This window comes from Aethalodelphis obliquidens, unplaced genomic scaffold (assembly GCF_003676395.1).
Source record: "Aethalodelphis obliquidens isolate GAN/ISIS:26980383/991018 unplaced genomic scaffold, ASM367639v1 scaffold20, whole genome shotgun sequence".
NCBI lineage: Eukaryota > Metazoa > Chordata > Mammalia > Artiodactyla > Delphinidae > Aethalodelphis > Aethalodelphis obliquidens.
The window spans coordinates 10,345,753-10,362,946 of NW_020837964.1; the positions used below are offsets into that span (position 1 = coordinate 10,345,753).

The following is a 17,194-nucleotide window of genomic DNA, read 5'->3' on the forward strand; positions in this document are numbered from 1 at the left end:
CTACCCCCACCCCCAGTGAGATGATATTTGGAGATGAGGACTTCGGGAGGTAATTAGATTTAGATAAGGTCATGAGGGTGGGACCCTCATGATGAGATTAGTGCCCTTCTAAGAAGAGGAAGAGACACCAGAATTTCCTCTCTCTGCCATATGAAATACAGCAAGAAGACTGGCTATCTGCAAGCCAGGAAAAGGACCCTCACCAAGAATCAAATCTGCTGGCACCTTGAGCTTGGACTTCCCAGCCTCCAGAACCATGAGGAATAAATTTGTGTTGGTTAGGCCACCCAGTCTATGGTATTTTTCTATAGCAGCCTGAGCAGACCAAGACAGGGTAGCATTAGATTTAACTCTTTTAAGGATGCATACAAGCTCAACAAGAAAGAAGGAATGTTTTTAGCAGAGAGAACAACGCATGGAAGGGAGTATGGACAAGCACAGCACGGACAACACATCTGACTCATTTTTCCTCATTGTGACTGGACTATATAGTGAGAAAAAAGAGGGATGAAGTAGTACCAGTTGTGAAGGGTTTTTGTGCCAAGCTGAGGAGTTTGACTTCAACTTATGGGCAGATTAGTGGGTTTCATCCAACCATGTCACACCCCTAGTTTACTACTTCTGCACCCTGCGCTTATCTCTCTCATAGTACTTGCAATAGGGTGTGCTGAGGACTAGTTATTTATTTGTCTCTTCCACTAAATAGAGAATTCCTCGAGGTTACAGATTGTGGGGTTTTTTTCCTATTGTGGGGCAGGGTTCCAGACAATGCCTAACATGTAGTAGGAGCTCAATAAATAAGTATCCAACAGGTAAACACATTAGGACTTCAAGGAAAGATGACATCTCAACAGGGGCCTGGGTAGAGTTGAGAGGAGCGCTTTCTAGGCAGTGACAAGAGCAGGCATGATGGCCATAAAGCTTGTAGTCATGGTGTGTTTGAAGAAGACAGAGAAGACTTACGGTCTCTCCCCACGGTCTATGGGGAGGCTGGAGAGTGGTTTAGAGATATAGGACTTGAATGCCTGTTTGGAAATGCATTGACCTCGAATTCTTCCTCTGCTTCATATGAGTCCCTAACAGCAGACAGTGATAGTGGCAGGTAGCCTCGTAGAGGACCCCCAGTACTCCCCACCTCCTGGTACTCACTCCCACTGAGTGTGGGCAGGACCTATGACTTTCTTCCAACCAACACAATATGGCAAAGGTAGTGGTATGTCACTTCCAAGGTCAGGTTATAAAAGATGGTGATATCTATCTCACATTGTCTTTCTCTGACCTGCGTCCTTGCTTTCATGCCGCAAGCTGCCATGTTGTGAGTTGACCTAGTGGTGAGGCCACACGGCAAGGTCTTGAGGATGACCTCTTGCCAGCAGCCAGATAGGAGCTAAGGCCATCCATCCACAATCCTCCTGAACGAAATTCTGTCAACAACCACATGAGCTTGGAAGCCAGTCCTTCTCTAGTTGAACTTTCAGATGAGATTCCAGCCCTGGCTCGTGCCTTGACTGCAGCCTTATAAGTGTGAAGCAGAGGGCCCAGCTAAGCTGTGCCTGGATTCTTGATCTATACACACTGTGACATAATAAATGCATGTTGCTTTAAGTCACCTACGTTGGTGGTAATTTGTTTTGCAGTCATAGATGACTAACACAGTGATGTTCCAAGGTCCACTGAGACAGAAAGGAGTGTGTGGGATGGGAGAGAAGCTTCGGGGTGGCCTAGCCATTCAGCAGCTGCTTCCAGGAGCATTGAGCCTGGCAAGTTTCTGGGTGTGGCTCTGTTGTGACGTTAGCCTAGACCCACTGCAGACAGCTCTGGCTTTGTGGAACTTCGTGGAACTTGGGAAAGAAGCTTCTCCTAGAATGAGTCAACGAATCCAAATCTTTGCTCCAACTCTCACGATCTGTAACAGGAACATCTCGTGGGATCTTCTAGCATCACAGTGAAATGGAAGCACCTACTTATATTTCAACCAACATTAGAAAGAACAACTGCTATCAACCCAGCCAGAGGGTTGAAGCAAGGACTTGGCAGGCCAGACAGAAGGAGAAGTTTAAGAAAAATATCATAGGGTTCATTCAGAAAATCTGTTTTCCACTGACTGTTTTCTTGGGTCTGAAGGAGTCTGAAGATAAACGCTGCAAATAGCAGAGGTCTTTTCCTCTACCTGTTCTGTTCTGTCTCTGAAGTTGAAGGAATCACTCAGGACTCAACTTGCTGTATTGTACGCATTGAACTTGAAAGAAAACCAAAAACCTAGTGAATGCCAGGTATTTCTTTTCAATTCACCCGTAATGCACTTCTGAACTCGCCCAAAGTATTGGGATTCTCTCTCCAAATCATGCTTAGTTGATGTCTTAACATTTTAATCAGGGCTTATTTAGCTTTGTAGAGTTTGAATTTTGCTCCAAGTGAAGTGTTTGGCTCTGAAGCTGTCTTTTGGGAGTACTGCAGATGCTGGAGAGCTTTTCTCCAATAACACATACGTAATTGTTTTTATCGCTTTTATATATTGGGGTTCTAGGTAAGATTACATTTGAAAAACAAAAAGACCTCCAGTAAGAAAATGAAAATCAAACATTTGAAAGTGTTGCCCAAATCACTGAGTTTGAGCACCTGCAAAAGATGCTAGCCCTCTAAGCCATGATAGGGTATACTTAATTTAATATTTAAAATTATAATTATTAATATATTTTATTGAATGCCTATCTTATACCAGGCACCTGGGTGAATTTATTTCGGGCATCAGTGTGTCCTTTATTTCATACAAACGTATTTTAGCCCCTAACAGAGAAGAAAATGGTCTCTGACTAAAAGAAACCAAGGCACCTTGAGCCCTGCTTCTGAAGGGTCTAGTGAAGGGGCAGGTGACACGGAGATCACGATGACTAACAGTCAGGCGCCAGGTGGCCAGGGGCTACCCCCGTTGACTGGAATAATTAAAAGCACCTCCCTTCACTCTTAGAAATATCCCAGTTTGGAAGATAAATTTTATGGTCCCTCCAAGCTAAGGCTAATAGGCCCAAAGTGGTGTGTGTGTGCAAAGAACTGCCTTTCGGTAAACTCACGCACATATTCTGCTTTCACTTAACGTAAACAAACGTTGATCATCAACCTTTATATATTTAATTTACATATTGATAGATTAGGTTAAAATCTAGGGGTTTTACCCTGCCGTAAATTATTGGCAATTTTCGAATTCTCTTGACAAATATATAAAATTAGTCTTGGTTTACCCAGGTCAAGGGAAAATGCTATTTAGTTGACTCACTTCTTCCAGCTCTGACAGTTTCCCAGTTGCCATGGATAACATTCATCCTTTGGAAAGCATGAGTATGTGCTCTTCTATATGGAGATGATGACTATCATGGATTTCTGGGGAGGAAATCTACCACCCACACTGTACTTTCTTTTACTTTCTACTCCTCCAGGAATAATTGTGAATCAGAGAATAGCTATATGGAAATCAGAGCTGAAATAGCCTATAAATCACACGTGTTATCGTTTCCCCAAACTGTGGCTGATTTATGATACACCCTAATGCTTCATTGCTATGGCCACACCATTCTCTTGATATGAAATCACATACGCACACCATCGGGGACCACTTAAAGACTATACAAAGGGAGAAATAAAAACAAAACAGAGTCAAAGTTGGAGATGCTGAGACACATACGGGTTGCAAACACATCCGTGGAAAATCTGGGGGAAGCTGGAAATAAATGTTCACAGCATAGAGAGCAAGGGAGACAACCATTTGGTCAACACTGGATTATCTAAGCTGATGGAGAATGGAGAGGTTTATACAAATCTTCAAATAATCAAATGCTCGTCTCTAGGTACGAAAATGCCCCTATGACGTCATCCTCGGGCACTCTAAGCAAAGGAATCGTCAAGATTAGCTGCCAGTCAAAACTGGTAAAGGTTTCCCTTTGGCAGAAAAACGTGTTGGGGGAAAGCTACGAGCATGGCCAGAGAAAGGAAGACTAGAGGAAGTGGGGCCGATTAAGAGTCCTCTTCCATCCTTTTCTAAGCTAGGCATTGGAGATCCGGGGATGAACTTGGGGAGCTGCCGCATACCCACGTTCACCCAGATTAAAATTGCAGAGCTGGGATTCAGCTGCCCATATCCATCGGCATTACACCAAGAACACACTTCCTCTGATGAGTCAGTCTTGAGGCTTGCTCTCAGTGGAATGTCCTTCATTTAAAAAAAAATCTCCAAGTCCCATGTATTCCAGAAACCTGTCTGGGATAATTTTCGAAAATACTGCAACAAAGAGAAACAGTCAGTGATGAACTCATGAAGGAAGCTAATGGGAAACCTAATTGTTCTCCTTTTGGGCTGCCATGAATCTTCTCTCCCTCCAGGGCACGTCTGGAATCAGCTAAAACCCATCAGAGCAGCTCGGGGAAATGGGCAGAGCCAGAGAGAGAGAGCGGTCTGGACTGTGCTTACCTCTGCCAGGGCAGCCCTGTCTCTCCCAGCAGCCTGTCTTTTCCAATTGTAAATGATTTTGCTGCTGATTGTTATTGGGAGATGATTCCACACTTGTGGGTCTTCTCCCTTCACATGTTCTGCCACTTAATTTGTTTCATTTTGCCTGGTTACTTGTCATCACTTTGGGAATTGAGCACAATGTCTTGGTCAGATGGACTTGAGTTCAAGTCCTAGCTCTGTCTCTTGTAAGCTGTGATCAAGTTAGCTAATCTTTCTGAGTCTCAATTCTCTCACCGATAAAATGGAGAGAATAATATCTAGATTGTAATGTACTTATGAGAATTGAACAGACATAAATAATCTGGCATATTGCCTGACATGTAGTAGGCATGTAGTATGACCGTGCGTGCGTGCGTGCGTGTGTGTGTGTGTGTGTGTGTGTGTGTATTAGTCAGGGTTCTCCAGAGAAGCAGAACCAATAGTAGGCGTATATCTTCTTTCCTTCCTTCCTTCCTTCCTTCCTTCCTTCCTTCCTTCCTTCTTTTTCTTTCATCATACGTCTAATCTATCTAATTAATCTATCATCTATCAATCTAATCTATCCTCTATCTATCTTTCTGCCTATCAAGAGATTTATTTATTTAATTAATTTATTATTATTATTATTATTTTGCGGTACATGGACCTCTCACTGTTGTGGCCTCTCCCGTTGCGGAGCACAGGCTCCGGACGCGCAGGCTCAGCGGTCATGGCTCACGGGCCCAGCCGCTCCACGGCATGTGGGATCCTCCCAGACCGGGGCACGAACCCGTGTCCCCTGCATCGGCAGGCGGACTCTCAACCACTGCGCCACCAGGGAAGCCCCAAGAGATTTATTTTAAGGCGATGGCTCATGCAACTGTGGAAGCTTGATAAATCAAAACCTGCAGGGTAAGCTGGCAGGCTGAAAACCCAGGAAGAGTTGCACTTCTGGTCCAAAGGCAGTCCTGCTGGCAGAATTCCTTCTTACTTGGGGGAAGTCAGCCTTTGTTCTGTGAAGGTCTTCAACTTACTGGATGACGCCCACTCCCATCATGGAACGTCATCCGCTTTACTCAAAGGCCATCACTTTAAATTGTTAATCTCACCCAGTAAACACCTTCACAGAAACATCCTGAATAATGTTTGACCGAATATCTGGGCACCATAGCCCAGCCCATCACAGCATGTACCTATTTAAAATTGGGACCTGTGTGGCTCCTTGCATATGCATCAAATAATTATTTGCATCAGATAATTGTAGGCAGCCTAGACTTCCTAATAACTTTTGAGTAGTCACTGGCTTTCTGTGGAAAACAATTTCAGTAACTTTGGCCAGTCATTCCAGACCCCACATTTTGGGTCTTTCAAAATTTATTCCACTGTGGTTGTCCATGCCAGATCTTGAGTTAAGCAAAACTCCTCTCTCCAGCTGACCTGAAGCAAATCTTTTGGAGGAAAAAGAAAAAACAACCAGAAAAATGAACATGTCTAGGCAGAGATAGATGCTGGAGAGAAAGTAAATCCATTCACTCTTTCCTCAGAGACATGTGATCACTCTGGCACTCTACACTCTTCATTTTGGCTTTATTGGCATCGTGCCATGGCTTTGATGGCGAGACCACAGAGCTTTGTCAGTTCCTTGAGGTCTACAGGACTTCTCGGAGTGGACAGTGAGCTGTCTGTTCTATTACCACTCTAACCACATGAAGCATATTTTCCAATCATGGTGGTCTTTGGACCCCCTTGAAATGGGCCTTTTACATATATAAGGATGGGCTCAGTCAAAAGGACTCTTGCACCTTCAGATAAAGTCACTAACATCGCAAACCTATGGTGCGAGCCTGCGTGGATCATGGGTCTTATTTTCTATAACTTGCCTCTTGGCTTTTGAGACATTAATCTTGGCTTCCTCACTTGTCTGTCTCAGATTATGGCGTCTCTTGGTGTCACTAAATTATACAAGTCTTTGACCGCACCCTTGAGCTGCCTCCATAAAGGAATATGTTTAAGGGAATGCTGTGCTTCCCTGGCCCTCCCCTACTTATGGTTTTTCACTCTCTTCTTGATGCCAGCAACCATCTTGGAAGATCAAACTGATATGGAATGAGATAGGGCAAGCTAGATAGACAGCTCCTTAGATATTTTAGGTTGCTTTTAGGCAGTTATTCCAGATTGACCACATTTCTATGGATTCCTTTGTGTAGGAGTTTTCCTAAAGAGACCCACCTCCCAAACGTTTTTCTGGGGTAGCCAGTGTTTCTACTTTTTCAGTTTTTTCCATCTCTGTTTTTAGCATACACATGAAGGGAAGGCTTTCTCTCTCATCTCCACATGGCCTCTCATATGTCTGGGCCATTTTCCTAAATTGCCTCTGTCTTTCCTACAGGGCTACCTAAAAAACTCTTACTCATCCCATCAAGTTTAGGTCAGATGGATGGAAGGAGCCATGAAGATCTCAGAGGTATCCCAAAGTTTTAATGCCGGCTTTACCACCAACTTGCTGTGTGACATAGATCAATTTGCTTGCTTTCTCTGGTTTTTCTCATATGTCAAAATGAAGGTGACTTTCAGTTGATAAGCAAGTCCTTACCTGTTCAAATAATCTGCACTTTCAGGATGCTGCTAGGTTCCTATGGGGCAGGTAACTTCCAAGCAAAGATTCATCCCTTTTTTTTTTTTAACTTGTTCTTTAAGTTTATTACTGTCTTTATCTGAAAAATCTTCATAGAAATTGTGGTTTGGTTTATTAACTCAGCAGCCCGTTCCTGAGCTCTAAGGAAGCTTGTCTTCTCCTGAGCTACCCGATATTTCTTCTGGGCAAGTGACATTTGGGGACGGTCCCACCTCTTCTTTTCAATTTCTTCCTTAGGCTTCTTCTCATACACTGGATTCTCTCGTATTGCAGCCTGAGCTTTCTCACCCATCTCCTCCATCATGTCTGGAGTTACTTTGTTCTTTATGTATTGAGAGAATTGTTTTCCGTAAACAGCTTCCTCTCCTTCGATCAGGTAACACATATAACCTGCAACGTTCTGCCCCATGATGTGCTTTCCACGGTGTACCTCAGCATTGAATTCTTTGCTTTCTGAATCATAACCAGGGAACCGTTTGGTACTGTGAGGGTTAGACAAGCCTCCATCGACAGCTCCGTTCAGGGCCCCAGAAACCTTATTCCCAGTAGTAGTCCTGGCAAGCCTTGCGTCCAAGTAACAGGTGAAGGCACCAGGTCGACCATCAATGCTTTCCACATTGTGTTCGCCTCCAGTCACCTCGACTTGGCCTTCATAAATTTTGTCCATGCCAAACCTATTAAGAAGCCTGCGTGCCAGCAGCAGGCCAGTACAAGATGCTTCAGCATAATTTGTCAGGCCAACCTTCACGCCATACTTCGGGAGTTTGCGAGCACAAGCTGCACAAGCTATCATATCTCCTTGTATACGGGCCTAAGCCATCTGACCAACGTTATCTCAGTTACACGAACTAGCATTCTGTATTTGGGTGTGTTGTACTTATTTTTATCTTGGATTACCAATCGTTTCCAAGCATAGTAGTCAGTTTCTCCCTCTGACCGTCTTCTAAATTTCACTTGGTATCTCTTGAAGTAGGCCTTATTCTCGACAACTTTAACAAACCCCGTCCTGCAGAACAGAGGCCCTAGCCGCCACTGAGCTGCAGAACCAGCACAGCTCCGGGGAGGAAAAAAATAGATGCGTCACTTTTGTATGGTCTCGGCATCCATCAGCAAGTCCAGGTCATGCTGTTATACCAGCTGCGGCTCAGGCAAAAGTGTAGCTCTTTCAATGATGTTTATTGCCTGACTCACTGGGAAAAGAAACACTAAGCTCTCAGAATTCCTTCTCTCTGGAATTCACATACCCTATGAAGGCAGCTTAGCAGTATGGTCAGGACCATATATACCTTGGTGACACCAATAGACACCATAATCTGAGAGATACAAGTGGGAAAACCAAAATCAGTGGATCAAAAGCTAAGAGGCGAGGCACGGAATGTAAGTCTTGAGACTCATACACATCCAATATTGGAAAAGATGTAGGTCAATGGCTTCGCCCTGGATCAGAGACATCTTTTCCCAGTGGACGTTCTACACTTACTTGATTCCCCTCCGTGATGTTCAGCTTACTACATGCCGAGGCAGTCCCTGCGACTGTTGGAACACTGAGAAGGAATGATGGTCAAATTCTACCAGAGCTGAAGCCTACATTGTTTGAGAACAGGAACAGCTGTGATCTTAGATATTTGTATGTCCACCAGTTAGGAGTGTGTGTTCTGCATCCAGTTGCCATGAGCATAGTACTGAGTAAGCCACACGCTAACCACATGGCTTTGTGCAAAATATTGAACCTCTTGTAACCTCAGTTTTCTCACCTGCAAAATGGGGGTGATTATGGTACCAGACTTGGAGTATAATTATGAGGTTTAAATGAGATGATAAATACACACTGCATAGCACAATGATTAGCACAAACAAATCACATTTACTGAACACTTACGATGTCTTGTAGCACATCAACTGCCATCCAGAGGCTCTCCATTTTCTTCTCTTCAGCAGATTAGGACAAACACCAAAACATGTAGCCACCAAATACATGAATATCATGAAAAGGGGACTGAGTTTGGAATCAGAGTAATTCCAAGTCTCAGCTCTGCCTCTTGCACTGGCTGGTTTGCCTTACCTTTCCTTCCTTAGTCACTCTGGGTATCAGTTTACCTGTAAGTGAGAAGTTGTTACTAGGTCAGCATCACCCACGTTGTAACAATCTTAAACAGCTTGATCCCTTGAACATTCCAAACAGAATAAATTGTTTGAACACCATTAAATCTAAGCAGTGAAATAATTTAAAAATCTTTCTAAGTGTTTGTGTGCATTTTCCCCTGGGAAAATCTGATCTGTACCTCCCTATTTTCCACCCTCTCCACAATATTCATGCACCCCGAATTTAAATCACTGTCCTAGAAGCTCTCTAAGTTTTCTTTTCCAGCCTAGAAATGTTCACACGTTATGCTCATGAAGAACCACCAGTGGAAGTTATTATTGTAGACACTCATTCATCTGTTAAAAAATTACAAGAAAATTAGATTGAGGGGAACAGTGATCTAATATTTCATCTGCTCTTTTGGTAGTGTGTTTAAAAAGAAGTGAAAGTCAACATGCAGTGGAATAAAAGCATGATGGATCACAATTAATATTCATTATCTTACAAAACTTGTGCATGCACTGAACTCTGGTGGATTCATATTATCCGCCCCACAAAGAACTGAAAAATCACTAAGCCCACAAAAATCCCATTTGTTCATAGTGTCTGCCCTCACTTCTCCGTCTTCTCCACCCATTCATCAATGGCTGCGTCTTTTCCTTCTTATCAGGTTCTGCTTCACAGCATGGCCCATCTCAGACTGTTCAGCCATATCTGAACAATAGGCTCCGTGAGCTGCAGGACTTCTTACCTCCAGTCCCCTAAAGGCTGCATCTTTGCCCCACGTTTCCTTGGCTTCCACCCCCCGCAAAGGCAGCAAAAGGAAACAACAGCTATCACCCCCACCAAACTGTGTCTTTCTGAGATGCAGAATAATCAATTAGCGGTGGTGAGTGTATCTGAATTTCCCTGGCTGCCTTCCACATGCCTTCCAAACTTCAAAGTCTCCAGGAGCAGGTCTGCAGGGCCCTCCTCCCAGACGTTCTCACCATCCTGTCACTCATCCCGAACCTCTGAGGCAGCTCCTGCCCTCACCAGCCACACTTCGCTTCATCCATCCTTTCCACAAGGTGTCTGGAAAGAAAGACCATTGTTCCCTTGAAGAAAGGACCAGTTAGTAAGGAGAGACAGGGCAGACAGCAACATTTGGCAAATTCGTGGCTCAGGGCAAGGACCAGAAGCTATGAAACAGATACTTTAAACAAGTTTTCTTTTCATTTTGGTACATTAAGTGGCTATATTACAATAAAGCAAATAGATCCAAACTGTGAAGACCTCCTGTGAGAAAGCAGAACCCTGAATGCCCTCCCGTTTCCACATGCCCAGGTTGCCCACGGTTAGAAAGGGCAGGGCATTTGTGCTTCTGGTTGTTTGCAGAGTTTACTGTAAGAAAAGTCAGAATATCAAGCAATTGAACAGTGGCGTCTTGCCAACTGTGAGAGCAAGCTGGGAAACAGTTTAAGGAAGAGAAAAATTCTTGTCTGTGAAGATGTCCAGTTTCTCTGAGTGTTGGTGTGGATGTTTATGTCACTTTGGGGGAAATGATGGCACAGACGGAATGCCTGATAGGAGGGTGGTTGGCGGGCAGATCAGACAGCAGGTTGTAATGGTTCAGTTGAAAAACAAATATGTTTACGTAACAGGTCGCACACCTGTTAAGAGCCCTGTTAAGGCAACATTTTCTAAGACATACGACTTAACAGTTTTTGCATTTTTTTTGCTTGGCCAAAGCTGAGGATTCAGACAGACCTGTGTTGAGCAAGTTGGGTTAACAGTTCTCAAAATCAGCCAGCTCTAGAGGCGGAGCCAGACTCTAGTGTTCTCATCTGTAAAATGGGAGCTACACTTGTTCCCTTCACAGAGGGCTGTGATGGAGACAAAATGAAATACTTACCAGTTGCCTGTTAGTAGGATTTTATTTGTTTACTCTGGGTTCCTAGGAAAAGTGATAAAGTCCACCAAATAACAGTATGAGTTTCAAAAAAACTTTGGGGAGAATCTTTAACCTGAGAAGGTATGATAACAGCAAAAAGATTGTAACTAAGCCCAGTACATAGTTATTGAATTCCCACCATATGTGAGGCACTGGGGACTGAGATTTCATGCTATTTCATGCATTTGAAACACAGGAAGTAGATTATTTGTTGCCTGGGTGGAAACAGTGGAGGGAAAAATGGGGAGTGATTGCTAATGGGTATGGGGTTTCTTTGGGGGTGACAAAAATACTCTAAATGGTAATGGTTGCATAATCTTCCAAATATGGTTAAATTCAGTGGGTGAGTCGTATGGTATGTGAAGTATATCTCAATGAGGCTGTTAAAAGCAATGCAGACAAACAGTATAAAACTAAAATAAAAGAGAAAACAAAAGAAACAAGAACAAAAAACAAACATAAACAAGTCTTGGGCAGGAATATACCAAATTGACCTTGTTCCTGTCCTCATGGAGCTTTAAGTCTTGAGGAGCAACCACACATCTGCTAGTTGGCCAAATAAATAGAGGGCTGGATAAAGGATAAATGGGTGTAAATGAACTGTGTTTCAATGAAATAAATTTTTAAAAAAAGAATAAATGGGAATAGGGCCATGATTCTACTCTGTCTACTGGAAATCACCCCACAATGAACATGTTCTTCTTCTTCATTTGAGCAGTGGTCCTCCCCGAGGTCAGAGACTATACTTAATAGTATAGTTCCTCACAGCCAAGTCTGGCCCTGGGACTCAGTTCTGGCCAACAGGATGTGAACAGAGACCAGGTGGACACTTTTCAAGTCACATCCCTTAGAGCAAGCTCTGCTTCCTTTTCTACTCTCCCCATGGATGGGAAACCAGCTTCAACCTTGTGAACTTTGTAGATGGTAGAACATCAAGACAGAGGCCAGAGCTGCTTACTGCTCTAGGTGGCCTTACTGTCTTCTTGCATCGTTTGCAGTGAGAAATCTGCTGACATCCTTATCTTGGTTTTTCTGTCCATAACATGGCTCTTTTTCTCTGACTGCTTTTAAGATTTTCTGTCTACCACTGATTTAAGCAGACTTTATTTATGGTTTTGATGATTTTTAAGCAGGTTTTGATTGTGATGTGCCTTTGTCTAGTTCTCATGTCTCTTGTGCTAGGGAAACATTGACTTTCTCAGATCTGTAGGGGTATAGCTTTCATTAAGTTTGGGAAAAAACACAACTGGCCACGATTGCTTCAAATATCTTCTTCCCCCATCTGTCCTCTTTTCTTTACGGAATACAATCACGAATCTATTAGGCTACTTGAACTTGTCCTTCAGTTCACACTGATAATCTTTTCTTTCTCTAATTCTTTTTTTTTTCCTCTCTGAGTTTTATTTTGAAGAGTTTCTATTGCTAGAGTTCCATGATCACTAATCTTTTCAGCTATGATGTCTAATCTCATCCAGTGTATTTTTCATCTTATACACCATAGATGATTTCATCTCTAGAAGTTCATTGTGGCCTATAGATATAAATATATATATATATATATATATATATATATATATGAAGCAAGACCTTCTTGAGTACTCTCCCTGATGCCCCATGAAATATGAATTCTCCCTGGGGAAAAAGACATTATTCCTGGCCCTGTGTAAGTACCAGGCAATGTTCCCTTTAATCCTTTTGGTTGGTTCTTTGCCTTATTTGGGGTAGTTTCCTTACAGGCATATAATGATTATGAATATGCAAGAAGGACTGTCTGCTGACCTTTGGGGTTCTCGCTAAGTGCAGCTCTTTCCTCTCCAAAACTCTGCCCTCTATATGCTAGTCATGGTGGTCTGCACACTCTAGCTGCCTTGATCTCCCTGGACACTCAGCTCAATCATCCAACTCAAAGAGTTAAAGGTTTCACCTGGGATCCCCCTTGTCAGAAACAAGCTGGGGCAATGGTAGCATTAGCTTCATTTCTCTTCCTCTTCTCAGAGATCACTCTCTTTTGTCACTTGGTGTACAATGCCTTGAAAATACTTTTTCCATGTATTTTGTTTGTCGGTTTGTTTCAAGTGGGTGGGTAAATCTTGTTAATCCATCTTGTCTGGAACAGAAAATATGCTTTCCAGTATCTTATCTAGTCTTACCAATGAGCCTTTTGGAATAGCTAACCCCACCCCCATTTACCAGAAGAAGATGAGGTTCAGACAGGTAACATAAGTTATCTAAGCTTACACAGCTTGTAATCAATAGGGCCCAGATTTCATCCCAAATTTGTCTCTTGGAAATAGTTGTTTATACAATTTCACGTGCTCTGCGTTCCCTTCACTTAAAACGCTCTGCGGTGGTAGGAGAGGGGTTAGGCTTGAAAATAGGCCACAAAATACTGTGTGGAGCCCTGTAGGCCAGTTCCCTGCTCCTTTAGGGCGTGAAAATTAAGTCAGGGTGGAAATTTGAACACATGGTTCAGACACAGGGTCTACACAAGTGACAGTCATTTCTTCCTTTCTCATAGCAAACAGTCTTCTAGCTCAGTGGGTCTCAGCTGAAAACAAACGAACAAATGAACTCTTGACTGGGGAGGATACACAAAGTTCTGAGTTATGAAGAACGATAAAATTGAGAAAATAAAGAAACGATTGAAAATTAATATACTTAATTCCTTGCCTGAGGTTCTGGCATGTGCCCCCAGGGAGAACCATCAACATGCAGAAATAAATTCTTCAAAGTGGAGAATTTCATACTCTGAGTGAAAGGATACAATTAGTTTTTACTTTCAGCACCCTCTTTTCTTCCATGGATATGCTCACCTCCACTCACTGTGGTTCAGCTGAGACCTGGTTGGGCATATAATGCAGACCCAGCCAACCATCAGAACCACTTTTCTCTAACTGTGGCAATTGGCTTAGTCCCATACCCCAAGCTGAGTCATTCCAAGTTCTTCCCTAGGACTTCGTTCATCTAGGGCTGAAAGAAAAGGGGTTTTGTCTTTGGGGATACAGAATTAGAAGGCATGAATCAGAATTATCTGGGAGACTAAAACATGCAAAGGAAGCTTGTGTGCAGTAGGAGTGAATCTACGAGCCACAAGAGAAACGCAGCCAAGAATTAGAGTACAGTGGGGATGGGGCCAGACATCAAAAAATGCAGGTCATCAGAGTTTAATCACTCATGATCTCCACATCCCATAGCGCTGCAGCCGGTCCTTGGACTTCCCAGTTGCATGATCTGATAAATCCTATCTTTTTAAATTGGTTTGAGTTGGGTTTCTGTTACTTACAACCAAGAGAGTCCTGGTGAATAAAGAGGAAGTAATTTACCCAATGTAAAGATTCGGAATTAGTAGGGGGGCTGGAATGAGAATTCTACTCATTCTATTTCAAATAGATCAGGCAAGAGAGAGAACGCAGGACCCTGTTTCTTTACATCATGGCGAGCAAAGTCTGCCGCGTGCACAAAAACTACTGACAGTTTTTATTATTATTGACATGCGCATGTCAGAACCACAAAAGCTTAGCGTCAGGCCCATTCTAAGGGTATTATATGACCGCTCTGCAACCTCTGAGGAAGATCTTGTTATGGTCTCCCTTTTGAAGATGAGGAAATGAAGGCTTGAGGAGGTTAAGTGCCTCAGATCCAGAACTGGTTAGTGTCAGAGCCAGGATTCTCAAGTGAAGGCAGCCTGACTTCCAAGCCACGCTCTTGACGGCTGTGCTGTCTTTGCCCCTGAGCTTGTGCATCAAAAGCCTTCTGCTTGAGTACCAGGTGACATCAGGAAACGATCTTTGACCAGCCTCTCACAGCGTAGTAAGAATTTTCGTTCTATATCAGGCACTTTCCTCCAGATTTCTCCCTGAAGAATGAAAGAGCAAGAGGAAGCCGCACAACAGAGCAGAGGAGGACAGAGGCCCAGGATTGTTCCGCCTCTTGTAAAGCTGTCTTCTCACAGTTCTTTATCCAAATGATTCTTCATCTGGTGTTTGCTACGTTTAAGAGAGTGCTGGTCAAGACTGCTGAGAGTGAATTCTGGTACACGAGGGAATACCCTTAACATACCTTTCCAAAAAGCTGTATGATCCCATCTCAGGTGCCGTTCTAGCAGAATTTAGTTGCCGTTCCTGCTGATCTAGTGAATCGGAAACAGATCGACGTGCTTTTCCTTCAGTGACACCAAAGCACTTATTTTACAAAACAGTCAGTTGTCCTGATCACCATATAAGAAAAGCAAAGCCCAAAGGGAGAGCACTGAGGCTAGCACCATCTTTGCAATGTTCTGTATCTGAATATATACACAACATCCATGAGTCAATCATATACGTGTCCCTCGAAGTGGACCAATGCCTGTTTGGACAAGTGAGACCAGGAAATAATTTTCCTTATGGCCATTTTTCATTTGAAATGGTTGTTGCTGTTGTTGTTAAAAAGTAAGTCAGCTTTTAACCATCAGTGGGGCCAGATCTAAAGAAAATGACACAGACGCCTCTGGCATTCACTGCAATGGCTTTTGGCTTTATCAGCAGTAGGGTTTAGACAAGTCCTGCTGGGACAACCGAGGAGAACTCGGTAGGGGCTGCATGTTTAGACAGGGTGGGGCTGGGAAGCAGTCACAGAAGGCCCACCCTGGGTCTGGGCTATGGGAACGATAAACACAGAGTAGACTCCCATGTCCTGGGGAGGAAGACAGCATCATCAAGCTCTTTGGAAGAACGGAACTGCAGGGTCTCCTGTGGCTTTGCTGTCACCTCATTCCCGAGTTCATCATCACACGTGTCTTTCTCAAGCACCAGATGGTCTCTGCCTCAGAGCTGGCAAGCTGAGGCTTCTCTTCTCCCAGTTGGCCAGTACCTACAGGCTAGAGTTCACAGGAAGAAAGTGGATTTGGAACTGAGCAGAGTGGCATATTGCCCCAAACCTGCTTGGGTAGCTTTACTCAGCAGATGGTGAACAGGGAGCCTTGAGCCCTCGTACTGGCTCTGCTGCTTACTGTCCCTGTAAATTTGGGCAAACTCGATGACCTCTCTGAGCCCCAGGAATCTCATCTAAAAGTGAGTGGGAACAGCCTGAAGGAACTTTTGAGATTCTCTAATTAAAACAAGCCATGATTCTAAGAGTGAAAGGACCGTCCAAGAGACCACTGTTCTTTTGCGTGTAGAATTTTCAGGAGAGTCAAAATTCCCCATGTTTGTTCTCTACCCTCGGGTTGGAAGTAAAGGGACAGAAAGTAGATGAGAGGGAAACATCAGAATCCCTCAGGACATATTCAAAGGACCCTGGGTACTAATGTTTCCTTAATATTTGTCTTTAAACCAATTCACTCTTTTTCCACAACAAAAGTACTTAAAAAGTAATCCTTGTACCATTTGCCATAATAAGAATTGTTAAACATTGTATTATTTTCATTGTATTTTTTTTTCAATCCCCCTCTAATGAGACACTGTTGCCAGCCAAAGGTTCTAGCCCCAGGCTTGTTCTTTCTTTAATGCTTGCTAATCTCTCTTCTTAATGAGAGGTATTAAAAATCTACTAGTTCCAGGCCAAAATATTTCCCCCTGATGTAACCAGCAAGTGAGTCCCATTGCAGTTCTGTTCAGTTCTTGAGATTTCACTGTTGTTTTGTTCGTGCACTTCTGAAAATCATCTCCTGAACTATCAGTGGTGTCTGGTTAGCATTTTCTGCCCTCGGGAATGGGGAATGCAGGCTCTCCCAGGCCTAACCAGAAGTCCAATTAAACAGTTTAATCCTTGGTAGGGTGAAATCAGTCCTGGCCATGAGAGGGATTTCCTTGCAAAGGGCAGGGTACTGTACTTTTATCACTGTTTGCTTTGGTGCAAATCTTATACAGGTCTTCCATAAAAATTAATTATTCTCAAACAATACCTGTCCTGTCCAATTCTTCCTGGAGAGCAACAGAACAGAAGCCTCAGTAACTAGGACCCAGATTTGGAAAAGCCATCCCTCTAAACCGTTTTGGAAAGTCATCAAGCTTCTTGAGGACTGGTGGAGTTTATATTCTTACATACCTACTGAAATCAGGCTCTTTCTAATCACACAAAACATCCATGAGAAAGTCCACATAG

General features: G+C 43.3%; 1 pseudogene; it reads right to left on the minus strand.

Moving 5' to 3' along the window:
• Positions 1-7,153: 7,153 nt before the first annotated feature.
• LOC113627373 (60S ribosomal protein L5-like) lies at positions 7,154-9,954 on the minus strand (annotated as a pseudogene).
• Between the last annotated feature and the right edge of the window lie 7,240 nt (positions 9,955-17,194).